Here is a 13,277-nt window from a genome sequence, read left to right as displayed (position 1 = left end):
GGTTGTTTGGAGAACGCTTGCTCAGAAATTTGAAGTACTTCTCCTAGAGATTGCATCCGTTTACCGGCAAACTCGGTCAGCTTGAGGTCAACACATTGAAGATGCTAAATTGCGGACGGATTTTTGATATCTCGAACGGTTTGGCCGTGGCGAGGAAACGAATTTATGGCGAGAAAAGAGAAATACGAAGTGTTATAACTTCTGCATACATTAACTGATCTTGATGAAACTTCAGCAGTGTGTTCGTGGTAAGAGGCCAATCAGATGGATGTAACTATTGTGAGTCAAAGTTATAGCGCCACCAACTGGCAGCAGGAAGTGTGTCACTTTCTAAATGCTTTTGACAAAAGTGGGGGGGTTAGTTTTATCTACAGTAACAAAACTCGATATGTATATTGTACTCTTTGAGCCGGACAACTTTCTAATTTACCGTAATTAGCTACGACCAACAGGAAGTTAGATATTTTGGTTTGAAAATTGTCATTTTATGTGTCTCTCTCTGAGCCTACGTCTCTCTGTGTGTGTGTGTGTGTCTGTGAGTGTGGGGAGGGGGAGGGGGGCTAGATTAACCATTTCACTGCTGTGTGGTTTTGCCTGCATTAAAAAGGAAAATAAATGGCTTACGCCTTGTATTTTTTAAATAGGTTTTATTAATAAGTAAAGGCATATAACCAAATTAATTGTAGTGCATTGAAAATTGTTTTATATAATTAGTTTATTAATTAAATTAATTTGGTCCATAAACTTGGTCTGAAAATTTGGTCCATAAATCAAACACACTTGCATGTAATATTATGAAACTCGGTACACATATAGATCTCATCGGGCCAAACAACTTTAAGCCAGCCCAAAAGGAAGTGGGATTTTGGTCTGAATGTGAATGTTTTGCAAAACCAGCCTCTACATTTTTACCCACTCCTCTTAAGTGGTTTATTTTATTCCCACCAAACTTTTTCAACATGATGAAAATACATTAAAGAAGCATAATTGTGAATATCTATTGAATATCTCAAATTGTTTTGCTATGGCGAGGGATTAAAATCATGTCAAAAAAATAAACACTAAAAGCCTCATATCTTCTAAAAATTTAATTATACACCATTTATTTCTAGATACAATTATAGAAATAACAGAACTAAACCCATTTTATTCTTGTTTTCAATTTAAGAATAATGTAAAAGTTTAAAGACAGCCAGGATTCACTATTCAGTCAAAAAATAAATATATCAAGTAATACATAGGGCTATACTGCCCTCTTGTGTTCAAAATCAGGTAGGCCTATTGTATTTAAATATATTAGGTAGCCTATGTGACTCCGAGAACATTTTCTCACCGGTTATTTGACGTGTAACACCGCCGGGGGGCTTTTAAATCGCTAAGTTAAAAGTGAAAGTAAAGTAAGGACGTCCGCACAGACATTTATAGTGGTGGCGCTCGCAGTGCGCTCGAATGAATTTCTATGGAAGTAGAAATGAAAAAAAGTTCGCTCTGTTTTGCTCGCTTGTCGGACGCGCAGAAGAAGAACAAGAGGCGAAACTCTGATGCTTTTTTGGTAACAGCCACTAGGTGGCGCTTCGGTAGCGCGGCCGCCATTTTGGGGTGAAAATTCCAACTGGAGTGACTGAACAACAACACAGATAACAGTTTTTTGAGGTAGTTTTTTCTTGCATTAGTGAGTATTTCCATTTTATGCAACTTTACACATCTACTATTATTAGTTACCAACTCCACTAGGCCTGAAATATATTTTGTACGTTTTAATCCCCTGGATCATGCTACAAACATGATGACCTTAACATGATGCATTGCTGTGTCCGTTATCATATAATTGCCACTTTGGACAGTGGCTGTGTTTTTTTTGTTTACATAGGCTTGCATGAATGAGACAGTGGATGTTTATGGATTGGTCATTGACTCTTTGAGTAAATCGATTCGTTCAAAATGCTGAATCATTTGTGTCTCTTACAGCGACAAGAGTTTAACCCTTGTTCAAGTTTAAGGCCTTGTCTTTTTGGATATATATATTTTTTTTAAATTCCAAAATATGCATACAACCCATATATTTTAAATGTATTGTTTGCTTTAAATTAAATTAAGATTGTATGTTCATCTGAATTATAAATAATTTATTCCTGTATAAAATAAAAACACATTTGAACTTTCTTTCTTAATCAATGTAGAATGTGTAATTGAAAAATAAACAGATTAGGGCTCTGAAGACAATAAATGAAAATCAATGCGATATGGTGAATGTCCAAAAGATGGCTCCCACAGACTGTTTTTAAATGAGGTTGGATAAATATGTTTTGCTTTTAGACAGTGTGTGCGTGTGATTTTAGTTGGGTGACAGTTGTAGGTTACAGTTTGACAAGAGTTTACAGTTTGACGAAAGCACTTTGTTGTGTTTTATTGCGACTGTACACACATATAAGTAAACAATTTGCAGTTTGAATGATGTCCTCTATGAACAAAATGACAGAGTATGTTTTTATGTGTAACAATGTTCAATCTCACACACACACACACACACACATATTGCATCATTGCAATCTTGACATCGCAGCCTGTTCATTATAGCCTTAATAATATATAATGATAAAATAGTCAACCTAACATATACAAATTACACTTCTATATTTAAATGGTTCATATCATTCACAGTAAGCACCGCTCCACTGTGATTTTTCCAAGCACATTTTTCCTTTTTTTTATTTGTGTTCTGTTCTGAATGTCATTAAATTTAAATGATTTGTTGTGGAATATTTTGAGTGTATCATCAAATCAGAATAATTCTTTCAGTTTAGTGATTCCCTAGTTTTTATTTATTTATTTCATTGTTCTAATCAGGTAAGGCAAGTAGGCCTAATATTCTCTGTGTCTTTATATAAATAAATATATATATGCCAGAATGTGCTATTCAGTCAAAAAATAAATAAAGTAATACATAGGGCTATACTGACCTCTTGTGCTCAAAATCAAGTATTGTATTTATATATTAGGTATGTTTCTCGGTTATTTGACGTGTGACCACTGGGGGCTTTTAAATCGCTATGGATGCACGAGGACCTGTTTTATCCTAATCATTTTGAACGCGCGTTTATCAAGTCTTATGCCACTCGGTACCAATTGAATATACTCTCTTATACCGCTATGAAGGTATTTTGTCATGTCTAATGTATTACAGTAATAATGCCACCAAAATGCAACCAAAGCACAGGATAGCAATAGTTTTAAATATAAGGTAATTAATAATCGTTGGAAAGAATGACCGTTTTAAGCGGAACATTAATCCACCAATAGATAGCCCAACATAGAAGTTGCTCGCCAGAAAAGCACCTCTTCAGCAAAAAAATATATTTATATATATATATAAATATATATAAATATATATATTTTAAATGTATTGTTTGCTTTAAATTAAATTAAGATTGTATGTTTGGTAATTGAACCTAAATAAATTTAAAATTAATGTTCTATATTTCAGATCAATATATTTGTTTTCCTTCATTTTAATCAACACTAACTTTACTCTCATCTGAATTATAAATAACTTATTTCTGTATAAAATAAAAAATCCCGAATAATCCAGACCAACCAGAGCGCACTATTTCTACAACATCATCAGTGCTGAAGCGGAACTACCAGAGCCGTTCGGCAGATAGCGAGCAGATATTTTGTGTCACGTCGTGCACAATAACCCTAAAGGCACCAGGGTGGCGGTGCCACCGGCTTTATATATATATATATATCTATAAATATAGCTGCGAGCAGCGATGAAGAGCAGCGATGAAGTAACTAAAGGCACCGGGGTTGCGGTGCCACCGGCTTGGGCCCGTAATCGCTGCTCGCAGCTATATTTATTATTATTTTACTACCTTTTGGGCACTTTTGGGGGCCTTAACGTGCTCGAAAACTCTTGAAACTTTGCACACATCTCAGAACCCGCGGCCATCAGGGCCGGGCTGAAGCTGGTACCCGGGCGTGGCAGGGGGGCTCGACAGCGCCCCCTGGAACGTGGTTTGAACACTTGGTCCATAAATCAAACACGCTTGCATGTAATAATATGAAACTCAGTACACATATAGATCTCATCGGTTCATATATACTTCATGCTCTTACTTTTTACCCCAGCCCAACAGGAAGTCGGCTATTAAGGGTTGTTTGGAAAACACATGCAATGGAATGTGAAATACTCCTCCTAGAGAATTCAAACACACGGCACGAAACTCGGTCAGCATGAAGTCAAGACACTGAGGATGAAAAATTGCCAGGGGATTTTTGATATCTCGAACGGTTTGGCCGTGGCGAGTAAACGAAATTATGGCGAGAAACGTGAAACAGGAAGTGTGTTATAACTACTGCATACATTAACTAATCTTGATGAAACTTCAGCAGTGTGTTCGTTGTAAGAGCCCGATCACATGGATGTGACTATTGTGAGTCAAAGTTATAGCGCCACCAACTGGCAGCAGGAAGTGTGTCACTTTCAAAATGCTTTTAAATCACCCTCTTATTTTTACCCGATTTGCTTCAAACTTCATGTGCATAATGTAGACACACGCCAGATGTAGACCTGTGAAAGGATTATTGATATCTTAGATACTGTTGCCATGGCAATGCATCAAACATTAATATTCCTTTTTTTAAGCTTTTTCATGCTTTTTTATGCTTTCGGGCACTTTTGGGGTTCTTAACGTGCTCGAAAACTCTTGAAACTTTGCACACGGGACAAAACCCGCGGCCATCAGGGCCAGGCTGAAGCTGGTACCCGGGCGTGGCAGGGGGGCTCGACAGCGCCCCCTTGAACGGGTCAGACAATTTGGTCCATATATCCAACACGCTTTACCCTATTTGCTTCAAACTTGATGTGTATAATGTAGACACAAGCCAGATGTAGACCTGTGAAAGGATTGTTGATATCTTAGATGCTGTTGCCGTGACAACGCATCAAACTTTAATATTCTTTTTGGATACTTTTGAGATTCTTAGCGCACTTTTGGGGCCCTTAACATGCTCAAAAACTCTTGAAACTTTGCACACGGGTCAGAAACCGCGGCCATCAGGGCCGGGCTGAAGCTGGTACCCGGGCGTGGCAGGGGGGCTCGACAGCGCCCCCTGGAACGGGGTCCGAAAACTTGGTCCATAAATCAAACAGGCTTTACCCGATTTGCTTCAAACTTGATGTGTATAATGTAGACACACGCCAGATGTAGACCTGTGAAAGGATTGTTGATATCTTAGATGCTGTTGCCGTGACAACGCATCAAACTTTAATATTCTTTTTGGATACTTTTGAGACTCTCAGCGCAATTTTGGGGCCCTTAACATGCTCAAAAACTCTTGAAACTTTGCACACGGGTCAGAACCCGCGGCCATCAGGGCCGGGCTGAAGCTGGTACCCGGGCGTGGCAGGGGGGCTCGACAGCGCCCCCTGGAACAGGGTCCGAAAACTTGGTCCATAAATCAAACACGCTTGAATGTAATAATATGAAACTCGGTACACATATAGATCTCATCGATTCATATATCCTTTGTACTTTTACTTTTTACCCCAGCCCAACAGGAAGTCGGCTATTATGGTTTGTTTGGAAGCGTATGCCCCTGGAATTCGATATACTCCTCCTAGAGAATTCAACCAATCGCCACGAAACTCGGTCAGCATGAAGTCAAGACATTGAGGATGAAAAGTTGCCAGGGGATTTTTGATATCTCGAACGGTTTGGCCGTGGCGAGGAAACGAATTTATGGCGAATAAAGGAAACAGGAAGTGTGTTATAACTTCTGCATACATTAACTGATCTTGATGAAACTTCAGCAGTGTGTTCGCTGTAAGAGTCCGATCACATGGATGTGACTATTGTGAGTCAAAGTTATAGCGCCACCAACTGGCAGCAGGAAGTGTGTCACTTCCTAAAGGCTTTGAAATCACCCTCTTATTTTTACCCAATTTGCTTCAAACTTTATGTGTATAATGTAGACACACGGCAGATGTAGACCTGAGAAAGGATTATTGATATCTTAGATACTGTTGCCGTGGCAACGCATCAAACTTTATTATTCTTTGTTGATGCTTTTGAGACTCTTAACATACTTGAAATTGCATGAAACCCGACAGACACATCACATTTATTAGACAGTAGACATGTGCAGAGTTTCAGAAACGGGCATGGTGAGAGCAATTAGAGAATAATGTTTAAGTTTAAAAACAGCCAGAATGGTTGTTTAGTCAAAAAATTTTTTTTTCCAAATCATACATAGTGTTATACTGCCCTCTTGTGTTCAAAATCAGGTAAAAAGCGAAAGTAAAATAAGGACGTCTGCACAATTCATTAATAATGGTGCAGAGTAGAGTGAGCTTTTTCAATTAATTCCTATGGAAGTAGGAATGAACTAAACAACGTTCGCTCTGTTCTGCTCGTCCCTCACCGTGGGCGCGCAGAGTTATGAATGCCCGTGCAGCCGTGAGCATTTTAGTTTCATTTTAAAATTAGCGCCATTTCGGGGGACGTATTACTTTAATTTATTTAACAAAAAGACAATGTTGTGTTTTATTGCGAGTGTACACAAATATAAGTAAACACTTTGACGTTTGAATGATGTCCTGTATGAAGAAAATGACGGAGTATGTTTCACTGTTCAATCGCGCTGAGCCACCCAGACCCCCACACACACACTGACACACACACACACACACACACACACACAAACACACACACACACACACACACAATAATAAAACATTCAACCTAACATATACAAATTACACTGCTATGTTGAAATAGTCAGTAGTACAATTTGTATCATTCACAGTAAGCACCGCTCCACTGTGATTTTTCCAAGCACATTTTTGCACAAGTGAAGAGGATGATTTTTTCCGTCGATATTGGAACGTGAGTGAAGTACAAAGCCTGTAATAAAGAATAGTTTAGCATCCAAATACATCGCAAATGTTGCAACATTTAGATTCTAAAGAGAGATTTACGTGAGCCTAACACCACTTACTTTTACTTTTGTTTTAAATTATTTCGTTTTGGCTTTATTATAGTTATTTTTTTATTCGTGTTCTGTTCTGAATATCATTAAATTTAAAGGATTTGTTGTGGAATATTTTGAGTGTATAATCAAATAACACTAAACCGTCACTAGGTGTCGCCAGGCGACCGTCTTAATGAGCGGGTCATTGATTCATTCGTTCAAACGATTCGTTTGAACGACTGAGTCATTCATGAATGAGACAGATGTTTATGGATTGGTCATTGAATCTTTGAGTCAACCAATTTGTTCAAAATGCTGAATCATTCAGTAATGAGAAAACACGTTGCTGTGAGATGCAATGGTTCTGCTGTGATCTTTGTTTAACTATTTTCGCTGCTGAAACAGAAGAACAGTCAATATTGCATCTAAAATGTAAGTGACTTGACACGTGTGTGTGTGTGTGTGTGTGTGTGTGCGTGTGAGTGCGTGCGTGCGTGCGTGTGTGTGTGTGTGTGTGTGTGTGCAATCAATCCCAGGTAAGAGGCATGAATAATGAGAATTGGACTTCTAGGAGTGAGGTTAATATTCCGGAGACGGTTCCCTCGGATTGTGAAAAGGAGGCGGCGCGGGAGTGGCCAGGCATTGCGCTACTTCTATTTCAAAGTTTAAAACAATGCTAATATCATTTTTTTGAACGATTTCATTACAAATGTTTATTTTATATATTTATAAAATATTATAAAATATAATAACTATGTTTTGTCCTATTAACAAAAGACAGGCAATGTACTATTAACAAATGTTAATAGTTTTTTAAAAGTTAAAATGATACTTTATGCATTTGTTTTGTGTCAGATGATTAACAATATAAATTAAACAAAGCTTAAAACAAACAAAATAATAAAACGAAAACAAAGCTTGAACATTTTATTTAATTGAAAAGCCTTTTTGAAATAAAATGTGTTTTTTTCCCTCTGAAATAGCAAAAGCATCGCACACTTAGCTGTACCTGCTCTAAATAAATAATAGTATTTAAATAAAAATACAAAATCGAAATAAATCAATTATATAAAACAAAATCAAATCAAAGAAAATAAATCTTATTAAAGTTATGCAGGCACACATTTAACAATAATTTTCAAGTGACAAATAAAATCAATCAAAATTCCTTACACATGGAGTTAATCCTGACGATTCCTGAGGCGCCTTTCCTCATGACACTCGCTTTTTTTTTCGAAGATATATTTTCTTTGGTTTGATTTTGTTTTTGTAATAATTTATTTTATTTAGTTCGATTTTGTATTTTTATTGAATTACTATTTTTTATTTAGAGCAGGTACAGCTAGTGTGTGATGTTTTTGCTATTTCAGAGGAAAACAATAATTTTATTTAATTAATAATTTTTATTTCAGTCCACCATATAATTATGTTGTGTTTGATCTATGGAAAAAAGTTAGTTGTGAAATGGTTGAATATTAACAAAAGTTAATAGTTTTTTACAAGTTAGAATAATACGATATACATATATAAACAAGCCGGTGGCACCGCCACCCCGGTGCCTTTAGGGTTACTGTGCATGACGGGCAATATCGTAACTCCGCTTTGACCTTTGAGAAGATGTGTGCTATAGAGCTTGCATTGGTGTGGGCTCTGCAAAAGTGTGTGTGTGTGTGTGAGGCGTGATTGAACAATGTAGACATATATATATATATATATATATAAAGGCACCGGGGTGGCGGTGCCACCGGCTTGTTTATATATATATATATATATATATATATATATATATATATATATGAATATAGCTGCGAGCAGCGATGAAGGGCCAAAGCCGGCGGCACCGCCACTCCGGTGCCTTTAGGTAACTAAAGGCACCGGGGTTGCGGTGCCACCGGCTTGGGCCCGTAATCGCTGCTCGCAGCTATATTTATTATTATTAATATTGTTATCATCATCAGTAGCGGTAGGTATGCCTATTATCATTACTAGGCTATTTTTATAATTGGCAGTAGCACCAGACTTCTAATGTGAGCTTGCAGGTATTATTATTATTATTATTATTATTATTATGAGTAGTAGTAGGCCTATCATTATTACTAGGCTATTGCTATATAATTATATGAGGTTACATGCTTTATTGTTGTTGTTATTATTATTATTATTATTATTATCATCATCAGTAGGCCTATTATCATTACTAGGCTATTGCTATATAATTATATGAGGTTACATGCTTTATTGTTGTTGTTATTATTATTATTATTATTATTATCATCATCAGTAGGCCTATTATCATTACTAGGCTATTGCTATATAATTATATGAGGTTACATGCTTTATTGTTGTTGTTGTTATTATTATTATTATTATCATCATCAGTAGGCCTATTATCATTACTAGGCTATTGCTATAATTGGGAATTGGCACCAGATCTCTGATATTAATTTATGCTTTATTATTGTTATTATTACTAGGCCTAATAGTAGGCATCATCTGCATTTTTTAAAGAAGCTTGCAGGTCGGTGATATTAATGTGAGACCTGAGCCTGCTTTGCCTTGCAAAGATCCTCAATTCTTGGCTCAATGTTTGATAAACATAGCCTCAAATCATCCTCGATTTGTGCACGATTGCGGTATTTCGTTTTGAGTGCAGTCATTTTTGAGAATCCTGCCTCACACAAATATGTTGACGCGAAAGGAAGGAGAATCTTCAAGGCGACGTCACAGAGTTCCGGGTATTCCTGCATCAATGCTGCCCAGAATGACGAAAGAGGGCAGGAGCTAAAGAGTTCCTTCAGTCTACTGTCACTCTTCAGCTCAATAAGCTGTTCCTGCATATCAATTGATAGCTCGTTTGCTGTGCACACAAACGGATCTTGAACCCACGCAAAAGAGCGATAATCCTCTTTAAAGTACGTCGCAAATTGTTTTCTCATTGCTGACAGGTGCTCAGACGCTGATTGAAATAGGGAGGAGAAATCATGTGACGCGCCTGCATCGGTGATAAAGTCTGCAAGGCTGGGGAACATGTCGCAGTTCCCTCGACTGATGCCGCCATGCCAGAGGTCTAGTTTTTATGTGAAGGCGTGCACTTTGTCTGCAAGGAGCAAAATGTGAGTTTCGCGGCCTTGCAAAGACAGGTTGAGGCCATTCAAGCGGTCAAATATATCGACCAAATAGGACAGAGACGCAAGCCACATAGTGTCATGCAGATGCTTCGCCAGATCTGATTTGATTTCTGTCAAAAACCACTTCACCTCCTCTCGCAGCTCATACAACCGCTGTAACACCCGCCCCCTGGAGAGCCAGCGAACTTCAGTGTGCAGAAGCAGCTGTTCGTGCCCTGACCCCATTTCCTGGCAGAGGACCCTAAACAAGCGAGAGTTTAGCGGCCGTGATTTGATTAGATTTATTATTTTCACGGATTGGTTCAGCACGGAGTCAAAGAGAACCGGCATTTTTTTAGCAGCTAGTGCTTCGCGATGGACCATGCAATGTGTCCATTTCACAAGTGGAGCTACTTGCTGAACGCGAGCAGCTAGGCCACGCTCACGCCCCGTCATTGCCTGCGCACCGTCCGTGCATAGGCTAACGCATCGGTCCCAATCTAACCCATTTTCACGGATAAAAATATCAAGGACATAGAAAATGGCTTCTCCTGTAGTGTGCGACTGAAGAGGCCGGCAAAACAGGACATCCTCCTCAATCGCCTTGTCCCGCAGATACCTGACATAGGTGAAGAGCTGCGCCTGCCCAGCAATATCAGTGGATTCGTCCAGCTGCAGCGCGTAGTAAGGACTCTTTTTTACGAACTCTATCAGTTGTTCTCTGATATAATTGGACATGTCTACAATTCTCCTAGCGACTGTGTCATTGGACAGTGGTACTGCACCGAGTTTGGCTGCTGCACTATCTCCTATCATTATTCTGCACATGTCTTGCGCTGCCGGCAAAATGAGAGTCTCGGCGATTGTATGCGGTTTACCCAGTTTACCGATTCTTTTGGCCACTACATACGATGCCTCCAAACACTGTTTAGACACAGTGCTGTGCACTGAAATGGTTGCCTGTTGCTGATGGAGGCCATCAAGGTTTCTTTTAAAATATTCAGCCGGTTTATTTTTAATGCCAGCATGCTTTGTTTCGAGGTGCCTTTTTAATTTGCAGGGCTTCATACTGTCGTTTGCCAGCACCTCGGCACACACGACACACTGAGGTCTCAGATCAGCCGTGACTGTAAACCCAAACTGCAGGTATGCTTCATCGTACCTTCGAAGCTTTTTTGCTGCTGGTTGTGCGTCGGTTGGCTTGTTGGTCCTCACAAGAAATTTCTCCATTTTTGTTACGTGTTTTCAATAAAGTTTTGTCACTATGTAACTGTGTGTGTGGTGTATGTTGAGAGACGTATCAGGGGCTAATCAGTCGGGACTTAGGCACGATCTTTAATTTTATTTTAATACTTAACGCTTGTAGTCCTCGTCAGTGTGTGTGTGTGTGTGTGTTAGTCGTGTGGGTAGTTTTAGCTAAGTGAAGCTACTGCCTAGCAGTTAAAAAAAATTACTGGCTAGGGCTGAGATTTGATCTAATCTTAAAAAATAATGTTTGTGGGTTTAGTCTTTAAAAAGACTGTTGGGGTTTTGTAGTAAAGGCCTATCGAGATTGATAACAGACTAGCGAGAGCTGGCACAAGCGAACTTGTCAAGAGACTAGACTAGAGTGAATGGAGAGCTATGTCGTGAGTCAATTTAAATGCAGTGATTTATTTTTGTGAGAGTGAGTGAACATTTACAGCCCGCTCTGAAAGTCAGGGCGGGAACGGCGGCGGCCATGCGCATGCGTGACTCATTTGCAGCCTGGACGCGGAGGGGTGTGTGTCTTCTCTCTGCTCTGACTGCAGGCTGGGCCTGCTGCGCGAGGCTACTGCTGACTGTGAATGCTTTTGGACGGGAGAGGGGCTCACGGCAGCTCCCGTGGTTGAGCACAGTAGGCCTAACTGCAGAATGATTCGTGCTTTCGAGTCTCCAAACACCACAAAAGTCTCCAAAAACACCAGTAAAAGTCGCTGGATTTGTCGCTTTTGACAAAAAAAAAAAGTGGCCAGGAGGATGATTTGTTTGTGTTATAATCAGTGCTTGAAGTGGGGGAAAAAGGTGGCGGTACTCTCTTTGCATTGGCAAAAAATGACATTTTTATAGTGAAAAACAAAACTTGGAGATTGCGGCTACAACAATTTGTTGTTATTTATTTATTTATTAACAACATAAATGTATTTAAAAACATGTTTGTCTGTGCTTGGCTGCGTGCGTGTGAGCATTTCACAAAAACTAAAGGAAAGCTTGAACTGTAGCCTATATTCTGACTAGTTTATTCGTTTATATATATGTATTTATAAACTAAATACGACCTCACGTTTTATACGTTTGCAGCCTCTGAAACTTCCGTCCGTCATAAAGATTAATTCTGGTTCGATTTTCTGCATTTTTCGTATCCATAGCAAATATTTTGAGGGGTTTTGACAATTGAGAGCCACCAAATGACGAATATGAAAAAACGAATACGACAGTTTCGGACTTAAACGTTTGAGGCTTGCGCAGCTTCTCGAGGAGAAATCAAAAAATGAGCGCCGTTTTCTTAAGTCTGTGAGCGCGCAGCACACACAAATAAACTAAATTGACATACTGCAGTTAAATTTCAAAATGTGGTGTTTTTATATTTATAACATTTGAATACAGTTCAGCAATATACATCACACGACCTGACGACCAAGAGAGCTGACAACCATCACTTAATTTACCATCACCTCACGATTGAAAATGTGATACTGATTTCATATGACAGTTCAACAAACAAGTGAATAATATTAAGTCACTTTTTAGACGACATAATGACTGTTTTGGTCTATTTTAGCAGCGAAAATAGATCCGATGAATCCAAACAAAGATCACAGCATAGCGCATCTAACAGCAACCCTAAATCGTGTTTTGAATAATTCAGTGTTTTGAACGAATCGGTTGAGTCAAAGATTTAATGACCCATTCACAAACATCTGTCTTAATCTTGATGAATCGGCCGTTTGAACGAATTGTTTGAATGAAAGACTCAATGACTCGCTTAATAAAACAGCTTATCACCTGTATTTGCGCTCACTATCGACAAACCAATCAAATTTGTTCAAAACTTTTTTTTTAAATCAGTCCAAACACATTTTAATTTTTATTCAGGAGTTATGTATATACATAACTATAACTTTTTATGACAATAGTTTAGTGATAAAAAAAAATTGATTTTTTTTTCCAGTTTTT

Source organism: Rhinichthys klamathensis, unplaced genomic scaffold, assembly GCF_029890125.1.
Source record: "Rhinichthys klamathensis goyatoka isolate OS25496 unplaced genomic scaffold, OSU_Roscu_1.1 h1tg000595l_1, whole genome shotgun sequence".
NCBI classification, from domain to species: domain Eukaryota; kingdom Metazoa; phylum Chordata; class Actinopteri; order Cypriniformes; family Leuciscidae; genus Rhinichthys; species Rhinichthys klamathensis.
The sequence above is the reverse complement of the archived record's forward strand: the minus strand, read 5'-3'. Positions refer to the sequence as shown.